Raw genomic sequence first — 22,752 nt, forward strand, 5'->3', positions numbered from 1 at the left:
TGTTAAATTTTGAGTTCAAATTATGCCTGAAAAATTTCAAAAATGAAATTGGCAATACAATTTTACTTAATTTAGTTCATCTCAGTCTAAAGGAACTATATTGTGTCATTCCATCACTTCCAGTTTCACTAGAGAATAAAAATGAGGTAACAAGCATACAACATCCCTTTGTCATCCATCAGCATGGGAAAGGCCAAATAACTGTCAATTCAGAAGAGACCGATGGTAATTAACAGTCACAGGTCTGGTAATGGGTACAAAAAAAAGACAAATGGTTAAACATACAACTTAGCACTGTAAGGGCAATAATAAAAAGGTGTAAAACATATGGAAAGGTTGCAAATTTGCCAGGAAGAGGAAGCAAGTGCATGTTGTCCCCATGGACGATGAGGAAGATGGTGAGGGAGGCCATTAATAACCCAAGGATCACTGTTTAAGAATTGCAGAGATTGGTTTGTTTCTTGTGGTCAACAAGTCTAAAAAAAACATAAAATAGCACCTCCATACCAACTAGCTCTTTGGAAGGGTGGCACGAAGACAGCCCTTACTGAGCACAGTAAACAAAACCAAGAATCTGGAGATTGACAAACCTCATTGGAATTATGACTGGAAGAGTGCTATTGTCAGATGAGACCAAAATTGAACATTTTGGCCATACACACCATCAACATGTTTGGCGGCAAAAGAGGAATGCATACAGGAGAAGCACCTCATACCTACTGTCAAATATGGAGGTGGGTCATTGATATTTTGGAGATGTTTTGCTGGCAGTGGTCCTGGGGCATTATTTTAGATCAATGGCACAATGAATTAAACAAAGTACCAAGAAATTCTGGCAGAACATTTGGTTGCCTTTGCTAAGAAGCTAGGACTTGGTCATAGGTAGATTGTGCAGCAGGACAATGACTCCAAGCATACATCAAAATCTAAACAGAAATGCTTAAGTGAAATCAACATCCATGTTTTCCAATGGCCATCTCAGTCTCCAGACTTAAATTCCATCAAACACCTGTGGTCTGAACTGAAGAGCGGGGGTCCATAAGCACAAACCCAAAGATATCAATGATTCTGAAAAGTTCTACATGGAGCAATGGTCAAAAATCCCTCCAGATGTGTTCTCTAACCATATCACATATTATAGGAAAAGACTCATTTAACACAGATATCATATCCATTGAATATCGAATAACTTACCCGCTGAATATCGCATTAAATTTCCAAAGCACGTGAAACCGACTCTTCACTGAGAGCGACTTGAGAAACTGCGCACGTGAGTGGCTGATGTATGTCACGGCTATGAGAAATGAAGCAAGCTGGATGCATCAGACAGGCTCTGAGGGTAAATGAAGAAAAGGACATGGTCTACATACTATTGCCATGCAGTTTGCAGGTAAGGTTGGCGAGGTGAAATGAGAGTGGCGGCGTGGGGACGTCATTCAAATAACGGACAGAACTGCAACAGTTTCTGCAGTAGCACTAAACACACAAAATCATTACATCACCATAAATACATTACCGCATGTAGTGCTGCTGTGTGATTGACAGCTAGGGCAGACAGACATGGAGAAAGGGAGGAGTCAGTTCAAGCCAGCAGGTTCATTTAATACAGGAAGGCAGGCGGGGCCTGGGGAGTACAGGGGTTTGGGGAAGCCAACTTTCGTCCAATGGCCACAGCGGCTGGGTGCATCTCAAAATTCACCAGGCACTTTCACCATTTTACCAGACAAGAAAGAACAGACCAAATTTAGAATAGAAACGGACCTCAGTGCAGTGTTTTGGGTGGTAACCTGAAAAAATGAATGGTGCAGTAGACATACTTACCCACCACAGGTAAAATTTAACAGCATTATCCTGGCGTTAGTTTCCCACCCTGGTCTGGGAGAAGCCGGGTTCAGAGGTGGGGACTGCTTCCCAAGAAACAGCAAGCTGTGTAGATTCCAGCCCCACCCTGATCTATTCATATTGAGCCATTACGTAATCTCATGAAGAATATAAAATAACTACTACGATATCACAGGAGTTCAATACATCACAAAACAGTAAATTACAACAGTAAAACATTCAATATTTTTATAATTTGGGTTTAATCACTGAAAATCATTGTAAATACAGAAAATTTGAGCAACAGGTTCAAACTAAATAAAGATGACAATAAAAAAGGAAACTCAGATTCATTATTGTTTAAGGCAATGAAAGGAAATAAGTACACTGCAGTGATCATTCTGCATTTTCCCGATCAGCTGCATTTGCCCACAGAATGTTACACATTGATAACAGATAAAATGCACTGTTAACTAGAGGCCACTGCCTTCTTTTACACAAAGATACAAAAGTCAGAATTACGACTTCAGTAGCATTTGACCCTGCCATCTTTTGCCACATATGATCTTAGTATGTTATAGACACGTAACAAAATATAAATAATAGATACCCGTCAAGCTAAGAGTTTAATCTGAACCTGCTAATCGGTATTCTCATATACAGGGTTTAAGCTCTACTGAGGGTAATATTGGGTACATCTGAAATTACAATTTTATAAAGGCTGGGTCAGGTTTTGGGTGTGGTTAGGTACTGGTTAAGAAGGCTGGGTGTACATGCAAATGCGTCTAAATGTGTGTGTGCACGTGCATGTCAGAGAGTAAGAAAGAAATTCACAGCATATACAAGATAAACTGTAAGAGTGTGGGTTTGAGAGTGTGTGTGTGTGTTTGTGTGCGTGTGTCAGAGAGTGTGTGAGTTTAAGTGTTTTTGGTGTGTGTGGGTGCGTATGCATGCGTGAGTGATTGTGTGTGCGTGTGTGTTACACACCTCAGGATTTGAGGTGGCAATCAGAATGTGTTTTAATTCCTGGGATTATATGGAAAGAAAGGAGACTTTCAGACTTCTGCTGCTGTTAAAAAGCTCTTCACCAGGAATGAAGCGAAACAGTGGAAGTCCCACATAGCATCGCCCACTCCACTGCAACAGCTCCCCCTTGAGGCCATTACAAAACTCCTATTAACTCCAGCAGAGTGCTTGGAGGAATCCGTTAACTACTGTGATTACATGACATTACACATGAAATAACTTGAACAATTCCAATAGGACCGAAGCAGTTAAATATATATACATTAAAAAGATCATCATATGTGCCAATAGGAATATAACCTATGAAGCCACTCGTGGGTGTCAATCAATCAATCAATCAATCAATCAAATCACTTTATTTGCCCTCAAGGGGCAATTGCACAGACCCATAGAGTAGTATGATTAACAAGTAACACATTACAGGAGAAAAATTAAAATAAAAAAATTTAAAAAAGTTTTTTTTTTTTTAAATGTGCGAGTGTGTGGTTGCATATGCGTGTGTGTGCATGCATGAGGGTGTATGGGCGTGCTTGTGCGTATCAGAGTGCTTGCGTGTGTGAGAGTAAGGCTGGAAACACACTTGATTTAAATGACGTGGCCGCGTACACAAAATGGCTGTCATGCGTATCCTGCGGTCATTCAGAGCGTCCTTTGTGCACGTCCTCAAAAATGAACGCTACGCATCTGCAAGGTGCAATACCCGTGTAAACCACGGGGGCAGTATTCATTTTACGCCTGATGACGTGACTGACGCCAGGAAGCCAGGGAGGATGGGGTTATCATTTGAAGGGAAGCCATGATCTGCCCCCTAGTGGATATACCTTTAAAACCTCCAGTCAGACAGAAAGTAAGCAGGCGAGAATGTGAACAATATCGCCCGGGACACAGCCACTTCACCTGCATGTAGTGTGAGATTATTCAAGTATGTTTCCAGCGTAAGTGTGTGTGTGTGTGTGTGTGTGTATGTGTCCATGTGTGCATATGTGTGTGACAGTGTGTGTGTATGAGCATGTGCGCGTGTGTAAGTGTAAGAGTAAGTGTGTGTGTCTCTACTCCAGTTTGCAGAGGGACACTGAGGAGTTCCACACTCTAAATCCAGCACAGAGGGGTGTGTGTTGAGTGAAGTGTGTGTGGAATCTGTGCAGGAGGGTAGGTGTGTCAGAGTCAAAGATGCTGTAGAAGGACAGAGCGCCAGCGGGACGGTCCACATACACTCCTACCCTGTACACACACACTCCTTCACCACCATCAGCATCATCATCAATCACTGGTAGTCTGCGGTAAGGGGAGGGGCGGACATGTGTGCCCATGAAACCCTCATTGTGATAGACTAAGTAACTGTCTCTAATGCACTGCAGACTCCAGGAGTTTTTATTCCATCCAAACCCACAGTCAGAATCCCGTCCTTTCCTGCTGATTCCTTTATCTGTCACTGCTATATAAACCCTTCCCCTCTTAGACAGACTCCACTCAGCCTCCCAGTAAGAGCGCGCACTCAAACTCTCTCTGCACACAACCTGGGGCTCAGACTCAAATCTCTCTGGATGATCAGGATATGGCTGCTCCTCTCTCCCCGGTGTGTGTGTGACCTTCCTGTTCCCCTCAGACAGACACAGGTTTCTGTGCACTGTGTTTGGATCCAGTGTGAGCTGACAGCCATCTGCACACCAGAGACATTAATGAGATTAATCATTATTGACATTCACATCATTATGTGTGTGAGAGAGAAAGAGCTGTGATAGTACCTGTGTGTGTTTGTGTGTGTAAGATACTTTTCTGTAATGTCTCACTCTCTCTCTTTCACACACACACACACACACACAGCACTGTTCTGTGTCGATACAGACTCACATTTCCTGGGTCCTGGTTTGGTCCTGTTCTGTCCTCCATGGTCCACACTGTAGGAACAGCAGAACAGAGAGTGAGTGAGTATGCGTGTGAGGTGCAGTGTGTAAACTCTTTGTACTTACAGCAGTGTGAGTGTGTCCAGTTTAGCAGCAGACAGTGCTCTCACTCCAGTCTCCTGGGTGATTGTATCTCAGGTCCAGCTCTCTCAGGTGTGTGTGTGTGTGTGAGAGAGGTGTAGTGTGTAAACTCTCTGTACTTACAGCAGTGTGAGTGTGTCCAGTTTAGCAGCAGACAGCGCTCTCACTCCTGAATCTCCTGGGTGATTGTATCTCAGGTCCAGCTCTCTCAGGTGTGAGGGGTTTGAACACAGAGCTGAAGCCAGAGAATCACAGCCTCTCTGTGTGACTCTACAGCCTGACAGCCTGCAGAGAGAAGGACAAACACACCTTACACACACTAATATAAATTAACTGGGCTGTGTATGTCAAACACATAGCAGTGTATTACACACCGTACAGCCCATTAATATAAACTAACAGGGCTGTGTGTGTCAAACACACAGCAGTGTGTTACACACCTTACAGCGCATTAATATAAACTAACAGGGCTGTGTGTATCAAACACATAGCAGTGTGTTACACACCTTACATGCATTAATATAAACAGGGTTGTGTGTGTCAAACACATTGCAGTGTGTTACACACCTTACACACATTAATATAAACTAACTGGGCTGTGTATGTCAAACACATAGCAGTGTATTACACACCGTACAGCCCATTAATATAAACTAACAGGGCTGTGTGTGTCAAACACACAGCAGTGTGTTACACACCTTACAGCGCATTAATATAAACTAACAGGGCTGTGTGTATCAAACACATAGCAGTGTGTTACACACCTTACATGCATTAATATAAACAGGGTTGTGTGTGTCAAACACATAGCAGTGTGTTACACACCTTACAGCAAATTAATATAAATTAACAGGGCTACAGTTGAATATAAAATAACAGGGCTTTGGAATTAATTATCATTATTTAAAAGGATGACCAGTTTAATTAAATTTGAACAGGTTCAATCAGTTTTCATAATTTTGAATAATGTATGAATACAAATGATTTCACGCTTCTCCAAATGATGTTTTGTCCAATTGATGTCAGATTTAAAATGTGTGTTTCTTCCAAGAGGAAGAACAGGAAAATGTTGCTTTAGTTCTGTGAAGAAAAATAAATCTCTTGTCTATTTTAACATTCAAAACATTTGTAACATTAGTGCTATATTTAGTCATTATTAACATTAGTGTTGTATTTAGTCACACTGGAACCCTTTTTGATTGAAGGGGTTTGTGTTTGTACTCACCCCAGTCTCTGCAGTTTACAGTGTGGGTCCTCCAGGCCAGCAGAGAGCGCTCTCACTCCTGAATCCTGTAGCTCATTGTCTCTGAGCTCCAGATCTCTCAGCTCTGAGTGAGGGGAACGCAGGACTGAGGCCAGAACATCACAGCAGCCCTCTGTGAGATTACACCAACCTAGCCTGCGGAGAGACCACACACACACACACACATGTACACGCATGCACACACACACACACATAATTGAAATTAACCGCTGATTGTGAGACTGTGCACCTTGGCAGCAGATACATGTGGAATTTCCTATTTGTACAGTATATGCGTTTCTGGGAAGTACACACAGTACACACAAAACAGTATATTCGGCAAGTGAGTGTTTTATTAATGGTGAAGTATGCGATAATGACATAATCAAATTCATTTCGATGTACTGTCTCGAATGATTCACTTCAATAAATCAAAATTCCCAACACTAGCTACGCACTCACTGTTGCACCCACAGACAAATGAATTGCACTGCAGCACCATCTACTGGCTGCAAGAGAACACCACAAGTGATTATTGCCACTGACTGCAACTTCAGGTACATAGAGGACCAAAAAGCCAAAATTTAAAATAAATAAATAAATTACTCAATGGGTATTTGCATTTATTTATTTCCATGTTTATTTCTTGATTCATTCATTTCTGTATATATTTATTTCCTTATTTTTTAATTAATTTATTTCTGTATCTATATTTTTTGTATTTATTTCAGTAGTTTTTCATCCATATGATAATGAAGGGGCGGTCAATGAAAATGTGTCATAGTGTCACATTATTCCCATTGGTTGATCTGATGCCAGAGTGCGTAGATCGACTGTAAATGCCTTGCTTGCACCGGGTTGCTTTTTACTACGCTTACGTTAGTAGGTCAGAGTGGGGCAAAATGTAACATATTTTTTTTAGGTGGTGGAGCTTGAGTGACATATTTCAGGATGAACACTCAGAATTACCCTCTCTTTCTCTCCAACGAATGCCAAGAGATTTCAATAAATATTTTTGGAGATATTACCAATTCAAAGTCTATTTTGGCGATATAGAAGTTAATTTTTTATTGAAAGTATTTTTTGGGTGCTGTACTGTATGTGCATGTAAAGGATCCAAATGTGTGTAATTGTAAACAGTTTTTTTGTGACAAACAGATTGTACATTTTTGATAGAGCATGCTGCTTTCTGGGATGGCTAGCCAGTCCAAAGTGCAGACACATCCCAGATGAGTGAAACCTAACAAAGTGTTGCATATTCCACCAATGACAGCAAGTACTAGTAGTAGCAGAGTGTGTACACTGAGCATGACAGAATATATAAAACCAGCTACAGCGTTTTCAGTGCATTCAGCATACAGTCATCACCTATGACTACAAGACTCCACTGAAACATCACATTCTCGTCAGGAACCACAAACCTGGCAACCCATAGACTCATTCTATGTTGTGCTAAAGAAAGAATGCTAGGAGTATACAAAGAAAAAGCACTTTTTACATTTCACTGCACAGAGCCATAAACACAAATTCTATTTAGTTGAGGTCACACAGTACACAGCACTACTCACTCCAGTCTCTGTAGTTTACAGTTTGGACTCCTCAGTCCAGCACAGAGCAACTCCACTCCTGAATCTCCCAGGTTATTGTTGCTGAGGTCCAGATCTCTCAGGGGTGAGTTTGATGACTGGAGAGCTGAGGCCATAATTTCAAGGGCCTCCTCTGTGAGCTCACAGCTGTTCAGTCTGCAAGGAGTTGATATATTATTGTATGGTTTGCCTGAGAATTAGACATCCTGCTGGACTCCTCCTGACCCTAATAGCCCTTTTCTTATCCTGTAGATGAGGAAAAAGTCTAACACTTGTGTTTACTTGTCCAAATCAAAGTTGAGGATAAATGTTAGTTAAATAAAGACCATACAGTGTTGGCCTGTTAAGCAAATGTAAGCCTTTGGTCTTGTTACATTTGTCTTGCTTCTCAGCTGTGCCTTGGTCTTTTCTTTGATCACAGTCTGGGATCTCTGGTATTGATTCTTTAGATGCTTATTTTACCATCCTGGGTCACCGTGGAACAAACAAGCTGTGGTTTTGTATGCTCTTTCATTCATTTTTTTCACAATTGTGTTATTTATTTTCCATATCTAATTTATGTTAAGGTAGTGTAGCCTGTGTTTTTAAATTAGATATGGAATACTGTGTCTTCATCTTAATACTGTAACATACTATATCCTTTCTTTATTTTAATCTGTGAGTTGTGTGTTTTGATCCATCACATTGGTTTGCCTATCAATGAATTCATAATTTATTCAATAACTGGTATCTTTCATGATAATATGTAAATTAAATCTAATACAATACATTTTACACGCACATGCACACGTACACACACACACACACATAATTGAAATTAACCGCTGACTGTGAGACTGTGCACCTTGGCAGCAGATACATGTGGAATTTCCTATTTGTACAGTATATGCGTTTCTGGGAAGTACACACAAAACAGGAAGAGGTTATATTCATTAAGTTTAAAAAGTATTCTGACTAATCTACAAAAGAAAAGGGTTACCACTTTCTATTAACAAAAAATAAGGAGCCAATTCAACTCAAGGTTGGGGGCCTCCGCCCTCCGGCAAACCCTAACCCTCCCCTCCCGAACCCTTTCCATATTATGCTCATATCATTTGGGACACAATCTGATTGCAAACATATTTAATTTGCAAACACAAGAAACAGCGCTAGCACTAGTACGGTCTACAAACATCATTATTTTTTAAACACATTCAATCGTCATCATAATGAAGTTACATAATAATATAATTTCACTAACAAATTAAGAGGCCTGTTAATATTCTTGCCATAAATTTTAAAATATTCACTCAGATAAAATGAAAACACGTTCAATACTAAATGATGCAGCATAACAACAGTGTAACGCTGCATTGTTGTGACCATCTACGTTTTTCCAGGAGCTGTAACTGTATAATTTCAGTTAGAGCTGGAGAGAGAGGACAAGAACATGAACAGTATATTCGGCAAGTGAGTGTTTTATTAATGGTGAAGTATGCGATAATGACATAATCAAATTCATTTTGATGTACTGTCTCGAATGATTCACTTTAATAAATCGAAATTCCCAACACTAGCTACGCACTCACTGTTGCACCCACAGACAAATGAATTGCATCTACTGGCCACTGACTGCAACTACAGGTACACAGAGGACCAAAAAGGCTAAATTAAAAATTAATTAATTAATTACTCAATGAATGAATGAATAAATAAATAAATATTATTTCAGTAGTTTTTCATCCATATGATAATGAGGGGGCTGTTAATGAAAATGTGTCATAGTGTCACATTATCCCCATTGGTTACACTCAGAATTACCCTCTCTTTTTAAATATTTTGGGAGATATTGCCAAATCAAAGTCTGTTTTGGCGATATGCAAGTGAATTTTTTTACCGGAAGTATTTTTTGGGTGCTGTACTGTATGTGCATGTCAAAGGATCTAAATGTAGGTAATCATAAATTCTTTGTTGTGCTAAACACATTCTTTGTTGTGCTAAAGAAAGAATGCTGGTGGACATAGCAGAAAACAAAGAAAAAGCACTTTTTATATTTCACTGCACAGAGCCATAATCACAAATTCTATTTATTTGAGGTCACACAGTACACAGCACTACTCACCCCAGTCTCCCGATTTTACAGTTTGGACTCATCAGTGCAGCAAAGAGCAGCTCCACTCCTGCATCTCCCAGGTTATTGTAGCTGAGGTCCAGTCTCTGTAGTTTACAGTTTGGACTCATCAGTCCAGCACAGAGCAGCTTCACTCCTGAATCTCCCAGGTAGTTGCAGCTGAGGTCCAGATCTCTCAGGGGTGAGTTTGATGACTGGAGAGCTGAGGCCACAAATTCACATGACTTCTCTGTGAGCTCACAGCTGTTCAGTCTGCAAAGAAGAGTTCATATATTATTGTATAATAATATTAGGTAAAATAACGCATGTAATATTTGAAATATAACAAGTTGTAACAAGATTGATACCCACTATACCCCATACCCACAGGATATGGCTGTATTTGAACAGGTTTTGGCCCTACACAGCTGGGTGAAAGCTGAATGTATTACTCTTAGATGCTGAATGTATTACTCTTTAGTGTTAGTGACATTGACCTGTTTTGGACTCACTGGTACGTTTACAGCTCTGGGCAGAAGTGTACTGTAATAGGTAGGGAACTGGGCTTGTAAACCTAAGGTTGCAGGTTTGATTCCCAGGTAAGACACTGCTGTTGTACCTAGGTACTTAACCCGAATTGCTTCAGTATATATCCAGCTGCAAAAATGCTAAAAGTTGTTTTTAAGTCGCTCTGGATACAACCGTATCCTAGATGCCTGTAAGGTAACAACTGTTGTGTTCTATGATGAAGAGCAAAACTGAGATTTAAAGGTATGCAACTCATCTTCTGAGGAAGATGTCTGAGCAAAACTCTCCAACCGCAGCACCTAAGACCTGAGAATTAGACGTCCTGCCGGATCGAACTCTCACAGTTCTACAGATGTAATTCTGACCCAAATAGCCCCTTTTCTAATTCTGTAACCTGCTGGACTAAAGTCTGATGGGCTGATTCATTTGAGACTCTGTTGTCAGAAACATCAGGGTAAGAAGGGCTCATATCCTGTATTTCTCAGGTGCTTGTGTGTTGGGCATTTAGCTAAAACTGCACTGGATCTACATCCCATTTGCACATAGTTGTACATGTTGGCTCATAAATGACTTCTTCATGGCATGAGTGTATGAACTGCAAGATGCCTAGATCAACGGTATGTTTACCACCTCAGATAAAAGGTCTTAGTGTCAGAGAACATAAGGTGAATGCCTGACAGTAGAAGACAATCTGCTCTCCGGGGAACACAGCCTTGCTGCTCATCCCCCCAGACAATGCTCTTACATGTAAACCCACATTTACACATAAACATCTAGGTTACAAGTTTTGAAAATGTGTTTCCTCCCTGCAGCAAAGTTCAAACCGTTACACAGCCATAATCACTAATTCCATTTAATTAATGTCACACAGTACACAGCACTACTCACCCCAGTCTCTGTAGTTTGCAGTTTGGACTCATCAGTCCAGCACAGAGCAGCTCCACTCCTGAATCTCCCAGGTAGTTGTTGCTGAGGTCCAGATCTCTCAGGGGTGAGTTTGATGACTGGAGAGCAGAGGCCACAATTTCACAGGACTTCTCTGTGAGCTCACAGCCACCCAAACTGCAAAGAAGAGTTTATATATTATTGCATGATTTGCCTGAGAATTAGACATCCTGCTGGACTCTCTCTGACCCTCATAGCCCGCTTTCTTTAAAGTAAAGGACAAATCTTACTCAAATAAAGACCATTAAGTGTTAAGCAAGTGTGACTCTGGTCTTGTTACATTTGTCTTGCTTCTCAGCTGTGCCTTGGTCTTTTCTTTGATCACAGTCTGGGATCTCTGGTATTGATTCTTTAGATGCTTATTTTACCATCCTGGGTCACTGTGCGACAGACAGGCTGTGGTTCTGTATTCTCTTTCATTCATTTTTTTCACAATTGTGTAATTTATTTTCCATATCTGTCTAATTTTGTGTTTGTTAAAGCAGTGTGGTCTGTGTTTTAAATTAGATGGTGAACACTGTGTGTGTCCTAATACTGTAACTTACTATATCCTCTCTTCATTGTAATCTGTTTGTGAGTCGTATGTTTTGACCATGACTGATCCATTACATTGGTTTGCCTATCAATGAATTCATGATTTATTCAATAACTAGTATTTTTAATTATAATTTGTAAATAAAATCTAATGAAATACATTTTACATGTTGGAAAAGCAAGTTTTTGCATTTGGTGCTACTTCTGTATTCATTAAATGAGGGCACAATCAGTTAAAATAGCTTGACTCAAAAATCATAATTCTCACTTGCATGACATGATTTTATTATATTATATTCTCGCTTTAACTATGAAGTGTTCATGAAAACATGCTGTCAGTTATCTACTTTAATAATTACATAATACTCACATGGCCTTCCTGCAGTTCCTGACTACTGGTACCAGTCTCAGATAACCTGTTGCTGATGTGTTGTAGGTCTTCAAGTCAAACTCATCCAGGACCTCCTCTGACATCAGTAACACAAAGGCCAGAGCTGAACATTGGTCTGGTTCCAGCTCTTGATCAGAAAGTTTTCCTGATCTCAGTGAATTCTGGATTTCCTCCACTAGAGAGTTGTCATTCAGTTCATTGAGACAGTGGAACAGATTGATGGTCCTGTCTGCTGAAGATTCCTCTTCGATCATCATTTTAATGTACTTAACTGTATTCTCAATGCTCTTTGACCTGCTTTCTGTCTGTGTCTGTGGGTCTGGTACAGGTGATCTGCTTCCTGTCTGTCGGTCTGGTACAGGTTGTCTGCTTCCTGTCTGTGGGTCTGGTACAGGTGATCTGCTTCCTGTCTGTGTCAGTATTCCTCCTAAGAGATTCTGAATGGAGTCCAGAGAGAGGCCGAGAAGGAATCGGAGGAAAAGGTCCAGGTGTCCATTCTTACTCTTTAAGGCCTGATCCACTGCACTCCTGTGTACCTCAGACAGCTGCACTCTGTCACTGTGAGGTTCTGACTCTTCTGCTCCGAGTTCATTTATGTTCTCATTTACACATGAATGAAAGACATACAAGGCAGCCAGATACTCCTGAATGCTCAGATGCACAAAGCAGTAGACCTTCTCCTGATACAAACCACACTCCTCTTTGAAGATCTCTGTGCACACCCCAGAGTACACTGAAGCTTCACTGACATCAATGTCACTCTCTCTCAGGTCCTCTTCATAGAATATCAGATTGCCCTCTTCCAGCTGTAGAAAAGCCAGCCGCCCCAGTTTCAGGATGATTTCTGTATCTGACTCTGACACTTTCTTTGGGTTCATCTCATTGGCACCATGATACTTCTGATTCTTCACATTAGTCTGAATCAGCAGGAAGTGTGTGTACATTTCAGTCAGAGTTCTAGGCAGAACTCCACTCTCTGTTTCACCCAACATTGTCTCCAGAACAGTAGCAGAAATCCAACAGAAGACTGGTATGTGACACATGATGTAGAGACTCCTGGACGACTTTATGTGTGAGATAATTCTGCTGGCCTGGTTCCCATCTCTGATTTTCTTCCTGAAGTATTCCTCCTTCTGTGGGTCATTGAACCCTCGTACCTCTGTCACCTGTTGGACGCACTCAGGAGGGATCTGTTTAGCTGCTGCTGGTCGGGAGGTAATCCAGAGGAGAGCAGAGGGAAGCAGATTCCCCAGAATGAGGTTGGTCAGCAGCACATCCACTGATGATGACTCTGTTATATCACAGCAGTTCTTATTGCTTTGGAAATCCAGAGGAAGTCGACACTCATCCAGACCATCAAAGATAAACACAACTTTGACTCCATCACCTTCAACACTTTTGATCTCTTTCAGTTGTGGAAAGTAGTGCTGCAGAAGTTGCATCAGACTCAATTCTCTCTCCTTTTGCAGATTCAGATCTCGGAAAGGAAGAGTGAAGATGAAATCAATGTCCTGATTGGCTTCTCCTTCTGCCCAGTCCAGAATGAACTTCTGCACAGAGACTGTTTTCCCAATGCCAGCAATGCCCTTCGTTAGCACAGTTCTGATGGATTTCTTTTGTCCAGGTAAAGGCTTAAAGATGTCATTGCAGAGTATTGCAGTCTCCTGTGTGGTTTGTCTCTTGGATGCAGTCTCAATCTGTCTGACCTCATGTTCATTATTGACTCCTCCACTTCCCCCCTCTGTGATGTAGAGCTCTGTATAGATCTCATTGAGGAGGGTTCGGGGGCCCTGCTTTGCTAAAGCTTCAAATACGCATTCACACTTCTTCTTCAGATGAGTTTTCAGTGCCTGCTGGGCTCTTTTTATGGATTCACCTGAGGTGCGTAAATATGAGAAACACAATATTTAAAATAACAGAAATAGAGAACAAAAAATATTATGCAGAAAGTTTTCACAATGTTTTGCACACCCCTGAAAGTGTTACACATTAAGTTGTAGCTATACCTGTGTAGATAAATTATAATTAATTTGGTAACAAGAGGTCATTACTGAGTAACACCAATGTAGGTATCATGGAACTATAGTTAGAGGTTTGATTACATATGTGAAGCAAGGCCAGCCCTGTTACATCTCTCCTGTTAATATGAAATCATTCTGTATCATGAAGACACATTGCAAAATTAACAGGCAAGGTTTACTTGTTATCAATCATTAAGATATGGCCTATTAGTGTAAATACATTATTTTTAAAAATATTCAAGTCATTAAGAATATCGCCAACTGTTGTTTCATGGTACCGAAGTTGGAATTACTCAATCATAGCCTCCTGTTACCAGAATAGTTACAATATAACTACACAGGAATAACTGCAATTTAATGTAAAGTGTTGCCCACTCCTCTAATAGTGTGCTACACACCTCTAATAGTGCTTCACACTTCTCACAATATGTTGTACACACAACCATGAAAACATAAAAAGGATTAATTTCCATTCTAACATTCAATTTCTCAGTTATATACTATGATGTATCTTTATGGTAAACATGGTCTTTATGGGTCATGTAGTAATTTAATCATCTTATAATTTTTATGCTCAGTGCTCTTTAATCCTGGATAAAACCTCAGGGCAGTCTGTCTGATGGGACAGTGGTTTAGCGCCTGGCTTTTGATCTCAAGGCTCCTGGTTTGAATCTCTTTCAGGGGCATTTCATCTCATGTGCATTTGCTTCCCCCCATAATCACGGCTGGATGCTATATTTTAATTGAAATGCCTTTGTGTCCATGTTGTGTGTGATGTTTTCTATACATAAGACTGTCGAGGTAAAACACTATTATGAAAGTCCGAATGCTATGAACCAGATCATTGTTCACTGTTAGATTTGTTTGCTAAACTCATTTCAGCATTCTAATGGACACAGCAGTAATGAGATAAACTCTTAATGAGCTGCTTATCTCTCGCTAGTGAGTCGTTGAGAACTCACTCTGCTTCATGCTCCTCAGGATGTGGAGTGTGATCTTCAGAGACCTCTCACTGCCACAGGTCTCCAACATCTTCTCAACTATGTACAGGGCCTCAGGATCCTCCTGCTTGAACAATTCCTTCATCTTCATAAATTTATCCAGTACAGAAGCATCTTCAGGAAGACAATTAAAGCATTCTTGGAGAAGTTGACTCAGATGGCTCTGAAACAGTTCCAACTTTCCAATCTTCTTCAGCTTCATCAGAGTGCACAGGAGAGACTGAAACAAACACATGAAGAGATGTGCAGTATCACTTTAAATGAAATACGCAAAGAGGTGTGCTGTATCAGTGTGAAATAAACACATGAAGAGGTGTGCTGTATCAGTGTGAAATAAACACTTCATCAGAGCCATTGAAACAATCATATCCTTGCTTGAGGTCAAATGGTTTCTCACAGGGATGCATAATTATAAACACCAAATATGCAGCAGTTCGATAGCCTCATATTTGAAGGGCTTGATTGATGATTTTGGAGAGATACTGCTTGGGATGAATAAATTCCTTTGGAAAAACTGAATTTTTCTGAGCAATACTTTTGGTTAATTCTAACTATATAAAACACTCTATTTGAAGTCTTGCTCTGCCATTGTGTTTGGGTCCTAAAATCTGATCTTTCTGTGAGCCAAATAGGGCCAGGTAGCTCTCTGCAACTTTAATAAAGCTGATTAGATATTCAATCTCATCTTTAGAATGGTTAAATGTAGCATATTGGCATTAGCACTACTTCCTTTGCTATGTTATCCAATTCAAAAGAAACGTAGTGCACAAGAACATCAACCAAGAAACTATGAAAATAAAGAAGTACATACCTGTTTCGAGGAAGATAGTTTCTCGGAACACTTCTCTTCTGAATGACTGGACTCCAGTGAGCAGTGAATCCTGTGAATAAATCACAGGACACAGCTTCCAGTTAACCCTCATCCTCTTACTGAGGCTAATGCGATCACGTTAGTTTTTATTTGGCAGGATTGTTTTTGTCTGATTCTGATTAGGCAAATGTGATTTCAGTGCTAGTTTGTACTTGGCAGGAATATTTGTTTGTTTTCTGAACAGGTTACCCTACAGGGTTGGAGTCCTGATCTATGTGGTCACCTCTGCACCTTGAACTGATGCACTTGTTGTACGTCGCTCTGGATAAGAGCGTCTGCTAAATGCCTGTAATGTAATGTAATGTTAATGTTAACAGCTGGAATATAGGGGCAGAGTGAGGGGTGGAGAGAGAGGCAGTTTAACTCTGATACTGCAGGGAATGGATCCAGGGTCACTTACAGCAGCACAAATTCAACAGGAAAAACACCATCTAAACAGCCCTGAGTCCTACATGGTACACAACACATACATCCAAATGTCTCATACTACACCCACCTACACCCAAATGTGTCATAGTACACCATACCTACACCTGAATGTTAATGTTAAAATACACCCAATAAAAACCTGAAAGTTGCCAGGGAGCCTGAAGTACAATTAAACAGTTGGGACAATATTAACCGGTTTACTTACCTTTGATCACCAGAGATCTCTCCTCTGAAGTTGAGTGGTAGAATCATTGAATGATCACTCTTCATAGACAGACAACTGGGTACAGGTGCCCCTGACCTCTCTACCCGGACCCTGTGAACAAAACATGGAGACAGGGCTTCCAGTTAAACTCATCCTCTTACTGCAGCTCTAACTCACAGCACATGGAGACAGAGCTTCCAGTTAAACTCATCCACTTACTGCAGCTCTAACTTACAGCACATGGAGACAGAGCTTCCAGTTAAACTCATCCTCTTACTGCAGCTCAAACTCACATCACATGGAGACAGATCGTCCAGTAAAACTCATCCTCTTACTGCAGCTCAAACTCACAGCACATGGAGACAGAGCTTCCAATTAAACTCATCCTCTTACTGCAGCTCAAACTCACATCACATGGAGACAGATCGTCCAGTAAAACTCATCCTCTTACTGCAGCTCTAACTCACAGCACATGGAGACAGAGCTTCCAGTAAAACTCATCCTCTTATTGCAGCTTTAACTCACAACACATGGAGACAGAGCTTCCAATTAAACTCATCCTGAACTGTGTAAAGGAGGATATTTCTGACAGTACTTTTGCTTTCCCAGGTGGCTGAAACAGAAATAGTTAAATGTTATAGGCTCAGCCGTTTCTGTGCATCTACTCCCATCAGCTGGGCCTGCAGTGACTGATGCACTTCCTGCTCAGACAGCAGCCGCTCCTCAGGTGCACCCCACCTGTGTGTGACGCTGCACAGGACAACGCCTTCGAGACAATATTTCTCTTTCATTTCGCTCTAACCATCATAGAATCTTTTCCTCACCTCTACTGCTTTTGATCGTATTATTCCCAAACTTTCTATTTTGTGCGTAACTGAATGACACACTTGATTCCATTCCCCAGGTGAGGTGTTATTGTATCTCTAATATTAACCTATTCAATAACACTTGCTGTGCAAACATCAGAATCACTCACTGAATTTGAGTTCTCTCTGTCCTGCATTTGTCATAATTTTGCATTTCCTCAGTTTTTTTCTCTTAGGGATTAGAACTGTGAGACACATGATACTTTGGTTCAAACTAGCTTTGTTCAGGGTAGTGGTGTCTGCTCGAACTGTGACCAACATAAGTACGTTCAGTTCAGCTGTGGAACAATCTGTTTTTCAGAATGATCACTTTAAAACAGCTGCACTGTCTGTCTCGTGTAGACACAGTGGTGTTAAACACAACTACAAAATGTGGTTGAAATTTACTCCTGGTTGATGAACCCCTGTGAAATATGAAGTCGCTCCTGTATGGGCTGTGTTAACAGCTGGAATATACAGTAGGGGCAGAGTGAGGGGTGGAGAGAGAGGCAGTTTAACTCTGATACTGCAGGGAATGGATCCAGGGTCACTTATACCTGCAGAAATTCAACAGGAAAAACACCATCTAAACAGCCCTGAGTCCTACATGGTACACAACACATACATCCAAATGTGTCATACTACACCCACCTACACCTGAATGTGTCATAGTACACCATACCTACACCTGAATGTTAATGTTAAAATACACCCAATAAAAACCTGAAAGTTGCCAGGGAGCCTGAAGTACAATTAAACAGTTGGGACAATATTAACCGGTTTACTTACCTTTGATCACCAGAGATCTCTCCTCTGAAGTTGAGTGGTAGAATCATTGAATGATCACTCTTCATAGACAGACAACTGGGTACAGGTGCCCCTGACCTCTCTACCCGGACCCTGTGAACAAAACATGGAGACAGGGCTTCCAGTTAAACTCATCCTCTTACTGCAGCTCTAACTCACAGCACATGGAGACAGAGCTTCCAGTTAAACTCATCCACTTACTGCAGCTCTAACTTACAGCACATGGAGACAGAGCTTCCAGTTAAACTCATCCTCTTACTGCAGCTCTAACTCACAGCACATGGAGACAGAGCTTCCAGTAAAACTCATCCTCTTACTGCAGCTCAAACTCACAGCACATGGAGACAGAGCTTCCAATTAAACTCATCCTCTTACTGCAGCTCAAACTCACATCACATGGAGACAGATCGTCCAGTAAAACTCATCCTCTTACTGCAGCTCTAACTCACAGCACATGGAGACAGAGCTTCCAGTAAAACTCATCCTCTTATTGCAGCTTTAACTCACAACACATGGAGACAGAGCTTCCAATTAAACTCATCCTGAACTGTGTAAAGGAGGATATTTCTGACAGTACTTTTGCTTTCCCAGGTGGCTGAAACAGAAATAGTTAAATGTTATAGGCTCAGCCGTTTCTGTGCATCTACTCCCATCAGCTGGGCCTGCAGTGACTGATGCACTTCCTGCTCAGACAGCAGCCGCTCCTCAGGTGCACCCCACCTGTGTGTGACGCTGCACAGGACAACGCCTTCGAGACAATATTTCTCTTTCATTTCGCTCTAACCATCATAGAATCTTTTCCTCACCTCTACTGCTTTTGATCGTATTATTCCCAAACTTTCTATTTTGTGCGTAACTGAATGACACACTTGATTCCATTCCCCAGGTGAGGTGTTATTGTATCTCTAATATTAACCTATTCAATAACACTTGCTGTGCAAACATCAGAATCACTCACTGAATTTGAGTTCTCTCTGTCCTGCATTTGTCATAATTTTGCATTTCCTCAGTTTTTTTCTCTTAGGGATTAGAACTGTGAGACACATGATACTTTGGTTCAAACTAGCTTTGTTCAGGGTAGTGGTGTCTGCTCTAACTGTGACCAACATAAGTACGTTCAGTTCAGCTGTGGAACAATCTGTTTTTCAGAATGATCACTTTAAAACAGCTGCACTGTCTGTCTCGTGTAGACACAGTGGTGTTAAACACAACTACAAAATGTGGTTGAAATTTACTCCTGGTTGATGAACCCCTGTGAAATATGAAGTCGCTCCTGTATGGGCTGTGTTAACAGCTGGAATATACAGTAGGGGCAGAGTGAGGGGTGGAGAGAGAGGCAGTTTAACTCTGATACTGCAGGGAATGGATCCAGGGTCACTTATACCTGCAGAAATTCAACAGGAAAAACACCATCTAAACAGCCCTGAGTCCTACATGGTACACAACACATACATCCAAATGTGTCATACTACACCCACCTACACCTGAATGTGTCATAGTACACCATACCTACACCTGAATGTTAATGTTAAAATACACCCAATAAAAACCTGAAAGTTGCCAGGGAGCCTGAAGTACAATTAAACAGTTGGGACAATATTAACCGGTTTACTTACCTTTGATCACCAGAGATCTCTCCTCTGAAGTTGAGTGGTAGAATCATTGAATGATCACTCTTCATAGACAGACAACTGGGTACAGGTGCCCCTGCCCTCTCTACCCAGAAGCTGTGAACAAAACATGGAGACAGGGCTTCCAGTTAAACTCATCCTCTTACTGCAGCTCTAACTCACAGCACATGGAGACAGGGCTTCCAGTTAAACTCATCCTCTTACTGCAGCTCTAACTCACAGCACATGGAGACAGAGCTTCCAGTTAAACTCATCCACTTACTGCAGCTCTAACTTACAGCACATGGAGACAGAGCTTCCAGTTAAACTCATCCTCTTACTGCAGCTCAAACTCACAGCACATGGAGACAGATCGTCCAGTAAAACTCATCCTCTTACTGCAGCTCAAACTCACAGCACATGGAGACAGAGCTTCCAATTAAACTCATCCTCTTACTGCAGCTCAAACTCACATCACATGGAGACAGATCGTCCAGTAAAACTCATCCTCTTACTGCAGCTCTAACTCACAGCACATGGAGATAGAGCTTCCAGTTAAACTTATCTTCTTACAGCAGCTCTAACTCACAGCACATGGAGACAGAGCTTCCAGTAAAACTCATCCTCTTATTGCAGCTTTAACTCACAACACATGGAGACAGAGCTTCCAATTAAACTCATCCTGAACTGTGTAAAGGAGGATATTTCTGACAGTACTTTTGCTTTCCCAGGTGGCTGAAACAGAAATAGTTAAATGTTATAGGCTCAGCCGTTTCTGTGCATCTACTCCCATCAGCTGGGCCTGCAGTGACTGATGCACTTCCTGCTCAGACAGCAGCCGCTCCTCAGGTGCACCCCACCTGTGTGTGACGCTGCACAGGACAACGCCTTCGAGACAATATTTCTCTTTCATTTCGCTCTAACCATCATAGAATCTTTTCCTCACCTCTACTGCTTTTGATCGTATTATTCCCAAACTTTCCATTTTGTGCGTAACTGAATGACACACTTGATTCCATTCCCCAGGTGAGGTGTTATTGTATCTCTAATATTAACCTATTCAATAACACTTGCTGTGCAAACATCAGAATCACTCACTGAATTTGAGTTCTCTCTGTCCTGCATTTGTCATCATTTTGCATTTCCTCAGTTTTTTTCTCTTAGGGATCAGAACTGTGAGACACATGATACTTTGGTTCAAACTAGCTTTGTTCAGGGTAGTGGTGTCTGCTCTAACTGTGACCAACATAAGTACGTTCAGTTCAGCTGTGGAACAATCTGTTTTTCAGAATGATCACTTTAAAACAGCTGCACTGTCTGTCTCGTGTAGACACAGTGGTGTTAAACACAACTACAAAATGTGGTTGAAATTTACTCCTGGTTGATGAACCCCTGTGAAATATGAAGTCGCTCCTGTATGGGCTGTGTTAACAGCTGGAATATACAGTAGGGGCAGAGTGAGGGGTGGAGAGAGAGGCAGTTTAACTCTGATACTGCAGGGAATGGATCCAGGGTCACTTATACCTGCAGAAATTCAACAAGAAAAACACCATCTAAACAGCCCTGAGTCCTACATGGTACACAACACATACATCCAAATGTGTCATACTACACCCACCTACACCTGAATGTGTCATAGTACACCATACCTACACCTGAATGTTAATGTTAAAATACACCCAATAAAAACCTGAAAGTTGCCAGGGAGCCTGAAGTACAATTAAACAGTTGGGACAATATTAACCGGTTTACTTACCTTTGATCACCAGAGATCTCTCCTCTGAAGTTGAGTGGTAGAATCATTGAATGATCACTCTTCATAGACAGACAACTGGGTACAGGTGCCCCTGCCCTCTCTACCCAGAAGCTGTGAACAAAACATGGAGACAGGGCTTCCAGTTAAACTCATCCTCTTACTGCAGCTCTAACTCACAGCACATGGAGACAGGGCTTCCAGTTAAACTCATCCTCTTACTGCAGCTCTAACTCACAGCACATGGAGACAGAGCTTCCAGTAAAACTCATCCTCTTACTGCAGCTCTAACTCACAGCACATGGAGACAGAGCTTCCAGTTAAACTCATCCACTTACTGCAGCTCTAACTTACAGCACATGGAGACAGAGCTTCCAGTTAAACTCATCCTCTTACTGCAGCTCAAACTCACAGCACATGGAGACAGATCGTCCAGTAAAACTCATCCTCTTACTGCAGCTCAAACTCACAGCACATGGAGACAGAGCTTCCAATTAAATTCATCCTCTTACTGCAGCTCAAACTCACATCACAGGGAGACAGATCGTCCAGTTAAACTCATCCTCTTACTGCAGCTCTAACTCACAGCACATGGAGACAGAGCTTCCAGTTAAACTCATCCACTTACTGCAGCTCTAACTTACAGCACATGGAGACAGAGCTTCCAGTTAAACTCATCCTCTTACTGCAGCTCAAACTCACAGCACATGGAGACAGATCGTCCAGTAAAACTCATCCTGAACTGTGTAAAGGAGGATATTTCTGACAGTACTTTTGCTTTCCCAGGTGGCTGAAACAGAAATAGTTAAATGTTATAGGCTCAGCCGTTTCTGTGCATCTACTCCCATCAGCTGGGCCTGCAGTGACTGATGCACTTCCTGCTCAGACAGCAGCCGCTCCTCAGGTGCACCCCACCTGTGTGTGACGCTGCACAGGACAACGCCTTCGAGACAATATTTCTCTTTCATTTCGCTCTAACCATCATAGAATCTTTTCCTCACCTCTACTGCTTTTGATCGTATTATTCCCAAACTTTCCATTTTGTGCGTAACTGAATGACAC

General features: G+C 41.4%; 1 protein-coding gene and 1 long non-coding RNA gene across 2 annotated transcripts in view; both read right to left on the minus strand.

The window, feature by feature from the left end:
- LOC118219280 overlaps nt 1-22,752 on the minus strand; it is a 117,447-nt gene that overhangs the window by 14,516 nt on the left and 80,179 nt on the right. The window lies entirely within an intron of this gene.
- LOC118219355 lies at nt 17,821-20,080 on the minus strand. The gene is made up of 3 exons (XR_004763741.1): nt 19,944-20,080; nt 18,310-18,420; nt 17,821-18,077 (listed from the first exon to the last, which is right to left on the minus strand). It is a non-coding gene; the product is annotated as an uncharacterized LOC118219355 (long non-coding RNA).

Source organism: Anguilla anguilla, chromosome 19 (genome assembly GCF_013347855.1).
Source record: "Anguilla anguilla isolate fAngAng1 chromosome 19, fAngAng1.pri, whole genome shotgun sequence".
NCBI lineage: Eukaryota > Metazoa > Chordata > Actinopteri > Anguilliformes > Anguillidae > Anguilla > Anguilla anguilla.